Source organism: Tyto alba, unplaced genomic scaffold (assembly GCF_018691265.1).
Source record: "Tyto alba isolate M040663 unplaced genomic scaffold, T.alba_DEE_v4.0 Super-Scaffold_1000006, whole genome shotgun sequence".
In the NCBI taxonomy this organism is placed as follows: Eukaryota; Metazoa; Chordata; class Aves; order Strigiformes; family Tytonidae; genus Tyto; species Tyto alba.
The window spans coordinates 8,752,337-8,758,336 of NW_024881272.1; positions in this window are offsets into that span (position 1 = coordinate 8,752,337).

Sequence of the window (6,000 nt, forward strand, 5' to 3'; positions counted from 1 at the left end):
AGAGGTGACACGATATACCACCACCAGTCATTGAGCTATCCATGTCGTTGGTGTCAAGCAGAACTATGAATGAGTTTCTGGGCTCATCTTAAAAGTGCTCTGTCAGAGAAAAAGTGAGTTTCTGTCTTGTTGTGTCTGAATTCAGCCTGCTGCATGGTTTAATTTCCCCTGTTTAGTTGCTGTGAAGGCAGCCAATGCACTGCAACGTATGTTACGTCCTGGGAGATGCAAGTGTGGGATTCAGGAGTGGAGGGGAATCTGCTGCGGCATCTGGTTGTGGTTGAGGTGGATGCAAAGTGGCCTCTGGAGATCTCTAGCTCAGGTTTCTGCTCAGAGTTACATGAAGAAGGAATAGAAGGTGTTAAAGTACAATCTGAGTCCTGCAGAGATGGGACGACCTGGAAAGGTGGGATAAAATTTGTGTTTTCCCATGAGTTTGGTGCTGCATGGAACTGGAAGTGCACAATCATCCCAAGTGTCTCCATAAGACTGCTCCTCAACTGGATGAGGTACTCTAGTGTCCTACAGCACTTGTCACAGGACCCCACTGCTCTATAAGGGTTTTTGCCCACTTTTGTGACCCCAGCCATCGTTGGCCATGCCCTTCTGTAGAAGGAAACCTGGCTGTGCTCAACCTCACCTTTTGCTACTCTCCTCCATGTTGTGAGAAGCTGGACGTCTTTTCATCTAATAGATGGGACTATTCTGTGGGATGGGAACCATAATCACCTCTGAGGTTTCGTCCTCCATCACGAAAGCACAGGTAAGACTTGGTGCCTTGAAATGGAGACTGCCCAAAGGGCAGGGAGTGGCTCGGTTGTTTGTTACCCTCTGAACTTTGCTTGGTGAATGTGGCCCAAGGGGTGCTGTGCCACCTGGTTTGGCTGCCCACCACCCAGGTGACTGCAAGCAGAGCTGGGCAGGGAGGGATGGCTCCTCCTGCCTTGCTCTTAGCTAACATGGAGCTTAATCCCACAGCTAATCCCTTTCAGACAACAGGCACATCCAGGCATGAAAGCAGCAATGGAGAAGCAGCAACTGGGTCAGGGAGAGCAGGCAGGCACATTCATCCGTCAACCTCTTCCCAATGCGCTCCCATCCCCGCATCTTCACTCGCTAAGGTAGCGGAGACACCGCTGATGCCACTGCATGAGTCGGGTGCCTCCATTGAGGTCACGCACGTGAAGCTGTCGAGCCCTTTGTGCAATGAAAACAAGTCCTGCCCGGAGCGCAGGGCCTCGTGGCGGAGCTGGGGGTGACGCAAGGTGGTGAGAAATGCCAGGCGTGGGATGGGGGAAGAGCCGGCAGCGGCAGCTGTGAGTCAGTGGTAAGACAGGAGCTTTCTGTTTGCGATCCTCGGATATGGAGCTTTCCAGAAATGCTCTAGGGCAGGTCTTGAGTGTGAAAACTCTTTGCGGTTGCTCTGTGACATCCTGTGCAATCTAATGTCTAATCATCATGTCTCGTCCTGAGTGACCCGTTTCTTATCTGCATGGGCTAACACATTGCCTTGCTCCAAACACAGTCTGAATCCTCCAATGCTTTACAGCTCCGCTGGCTTTCAGCTGTGTAGAGCACCGATAACAAGAGTGTGGGTGGGAACTACAGCCCAAGCAGTGGCCAAGGGGGGACAAAGCTTGGGATCGGTGTGGCAGGGCTGAAATCCTCGTGGCTGGGTGGCCTTTGCGTCTCCAGGAGGAAAAGGCAACGGGATTGAAGGAAACAAGGGCGTGTGTCCATGTAAACATGTGATACAGCCAGCTTGTGTGGAAACATCCAGGGTTAAGCTTTGAACAGAAACTTTGATGTTGAAAGTGCTTGGAGGGGAGTTGCCCAGAGGGGCTGGGGGGTGAGGAGAGGTGTAGCTCTGAAGATCTGGGTGAGAAATAGGGAGCAGAAACCCCTCCGGGAGTATTACAGGAGCATGATGGGTCTGTTTGACAGGGAAGAGCCAAGGGGTCCGTGGATCTGGATGGGTTTCATTGAGAATGGGCAAATTGTAGAGCCCCAGGAATATTTGGCTGGGAGGGAGCCAGCCTTGCTCTGAGCAGGGATGGCCTCACAGCTGGACCAAGCAGCTCAGAGATGTGTCTGGGTGGGTTCTGAAACCTCCAGGGTTGAAGACCCCATGGCCCCCTCAGGCCCTGTCCTGGCACTGCTTCCACATACCATCCCGCTTTGCAGCTTCCCAGGGAGAAGAAGGCTGAATTGCTTGAAGGGTGAGATGTTGGAGGCTCACATGGCCAAGGAAATGGGAAAGCCCGAAGGCTGCTTGCAGGGTCAGGGAGGCTTTTCAGTGTTGCTTTGCAAAACACATAGCTGTGCCCAAAGGAGAAACATTGAAGGGGAAGTGGTGGATGAGTTCAGGAACAGTTTGTGAGAAAAATCAGAGTGAACAGTAAACCCTTTATCTAGCTCATTTATAGATATTCCTGTGTAAGGGCAGAGCTTGGAGTGGCTGCTGCGCTGTAATTAACATTTTTGGAATCAGTGTTTAGTGAGAGAAGTCTGGGAAAGCTGCCCGCCAGAAATCCTATTGCAGATGCAAGGATTTGTATCAAACCAAAGCACTAGCAGGGGAGGCTACAGGGCAGGCAGATGAATAACAAGGGCTAGATGACATTTGTAGAATGGTTTAAGTTGGAAGGGACCTTAAAGACCATCTAGTTCCAACCCTCCTACCATGGGCAGGGACACCTTCCTCTAGACCAGTTTGCTCAAAGCCCCATCCAACCTGGCCTGGAACCCTTCCAAGGAGGGGGCATCTTGAGGCAAAGTAGCTGAACTGGTAGCTGTACATTCATTTCCCCCTTAAAACTGCCTCAAGCTAAGGAAGCGGGAGGAGGTGGCTGGATACCCAGCCTGGGGTCAAGCCGTGCAAGGTCTTGCTGTGAGGCAGTGCAGATGCTTACAGCTTATGTAGGATGCTCTTTCTCAAAAGAGAAGCTACTAAAGACAAAGATGACCTCAGGGTGCACCAGGGAGGCACATCTCAAGTCTTGCCTTGCCCTTTGTTTCTGTCTGTCTCAGCAGAAGCTTTGGTTGGTTCAGTTTGGTTCCACGTACCTACGGGAGTCGTGTCCCCTGGAAGAACCTGTGACTGGTCCTCAGGGCCGTGACGGTGGGAGGCAGGCAGGAGCTGGGCAGAGAGGAGGTGGCAGGGTGTTCCCTCCAGGGCTGGCTGCATGGAGGGAGCCCCCACAACCCTACCTTGGTACCACAGCTCTGGGACGGTGTGTGGTGCCACCCCCAGCTGAGCATCTCAGCCCAAACGCCATCCCGCCCTCAAGCGACAGCAGTGACCTCGGGGATGGAGGGATCTAACCAGTCTCTGCAGGTGGCTGTGTGGGAGGGACAGGGCTGGGAGGACAGCCATGCTTTTGAGCATTGTATTCAGCCCTGGCATGCTTGCCCACAGCTCAGGTACGCCTGAGATTCACTTCTGAAGTAGCTTCATGAGTCACTGTTGCCTGCACCTCTCTGGGAAGCACAAGGCAAATGCAGAAATATCTCACGTCCTTGTCATCTGAATAGATGATGGCTCATCCATGGTGAGCCAGCAAAAACCAGACCTGCTGAGATGGTTTGGATAAGTAATTTCCAAGCAGTGGCACGTGGAGGCTGCAGGGATGCTGCTCTGCACCTGCTAGCCCTGCAGAGCCCCGGGACACGTGCTGTACAGCCTCCAGGCACCAGTGATTTATTAATGGCCTTAAAATGCAGTAACACCACTCAGGAGTTCAGCGGATCCTCACACTACCTACCCACACTCTGCCTGTCAGCAGCTGCCACAGCTTGGGGAGTCAGGAGAGCTTCATCACATCCCTGACTTGAATTCTCTGGATACTTTTCAGCAGGTCATCGCTTCCTTGGCTTTGGGCACCTCTTGGGTTGACTCAGTCTCTTCCTGCTGTTCCCAGCATCTCCCCAGCCAGCTCATGATGGGCATCCTTGTCTGGAGAGGGCTGTGTGGACGGGTGGAAACAGAACACGCTGAGGGGAACCACTTGGGTCCATGCGATAGTGGAGGTGTTGGAGAATAGAAAGGGTTGGAGGCAGGCTGTGAGGGTGGTTCCATCTCTGGGGTAGCTACCAGGCAGCAGCAGAGATTGAGGTCAGTGAAGTCAGGGAGAGGAGGCCATAGCATGCACTTTGCCTCATGATTAAGCTGAAAGGGAAAAACAGAGCTGAGGTCAAAGAAGTTGGATTGGAGGGGGAGATTGGAAGCTTGGGCACTTCTCTTTGTACAGGCAGTGGGTTGCGTCTCCTGATGTTTTATTATAGGCTCACTGTTGACGACATGGGCTTCTGGAGGTCCCTTGTTGAGGATGTCCTTCTTGGAGCAGAACTAGCACCAGCACTAATAATCCAACTCTGTTCTCTGCAGGGCCCCATGGCACTGGTCATGTCCTTGGGCTCTCCTGCTCTCCATTCATGCCCTGAGTCACAAGGCTTTTGGATCCAGGGATCTTATGTGCTGGCCTTGCAGTTCACAACTGAGGTGACAGGTCCATCCTCGTGCCCAAACACCTCCCGTAGGCTGAGCTCTCTCCAAGGGGAAAGATGTGCCAGTGTAGCCCTCGGGGTGCTTGGCCATGGGGACATCCGTGGTAGAGCTTTCTGCTCTGCATGGGGCAGGGACATAGTGCGCCTTTTGGGGACCCCTCTGCCATTTGCAGTGGGACCAGAAGTCAACAGAGGTCCCCCCGGCTGGGGTTAGACCCAGTCAGTCATACGAGCAGCGCCCAGTTTGGCTCCCACAGCAGATACTGGGACTGAACTTTTGCCTTTCTGAAATCCAGCCCTTGGGCTGGTGCACCACCTGGCAGCATGCTGGCCTGACAGGCAGCTCTCCACAGGTTCCAGAGAGCTGCCTCAGTCCCGTGGGTTCCAGTGGCTTCCTCCCACCCATTAGTGATGGCCCTTGGCACTTCCTTCGTCAATAAAGCCCTTGGCAGGTTTGGTGACTCTTGCCAGGGCTGCTGGGGTCCTGGGCATGGTGTTTAATGAGAAAGAACTGTGAGGGTGGGACATCTTGGTCACTCCTTGGTGTGCACGGTCATTCTTCAATTGTAGAGGCTGAGAGCTGGTTCCAGCCTCTGCTCTCCTCTCTTTTCCCAAACTCAAGGACAACGCTGTTGGAGTGTAGAGAAGTAGTGTTGGCGAGAATATAGGGCAGAAGGGGGAGCACGCAGTCAAGGTGGTGGGATTAGAAGCTGGTGGAAGTGTCTTCCCAAATGTCCCCTGGGCCCTCCATGAGCCCACAGGATCTGGAGCGATGGGTGGGCACCGACCGCGGTGGAGCGAGCTGCTGCTGTTATCCCAGGGCGAACAGGGAGCACGTGGGGACAGGTTTGGTGATGCTGGGGCTGGGTCCATCTCCAGATGTCCTGACAGGGGACACCTCACGGGAGGGTGCTGCTGGCACGTGGTGGCTGTGTGCTGTGCCACAGAGACCTGCCCCAGCACATCCACCCTGCCTGTTCAATCACCTGCCCTGAATGCTGCAGATCGGGCTGATGCTCACCTGCTCACTGCCTGATGAGCTGAGTTTCATAATTAGTTACAACAGGACCTGCCAACACTCCTTGTGACCCAGACCGCTGCCAGGGAGAGGTCATGTTTTTATCAGCCCTTGCTAATCCTCATTTTCTCCCCACCTTTTCCTCTTGACTGTGCCCACGTTTCCCTCTCTGAGGTGCTCAGTAGTGACACAATTGCTGCAAGACAAAGGTTGGTCTTGGCAGTGCTTAGCAGAGCACCGGTATGTGAGCTGTGGGTCCAACCACAGTGTCCTGGACACCACAAAAGCCCTGCTTGAAGCAGGACAGGCAGTCCGTCTTGGACCTTACCCATGCTCGCTTTGCCAGCATTGCCAAGCGCTGACAGCCAGAAGCTTCTGTGGGGGCTGGCCGGGATGTGCAACTTCTGCCTGCGTTTCCCGGCACAGCCCAGGTCCCCTGAGCTCTCAGGCCCATGGTTCAGCTCATCAGAGAGCAG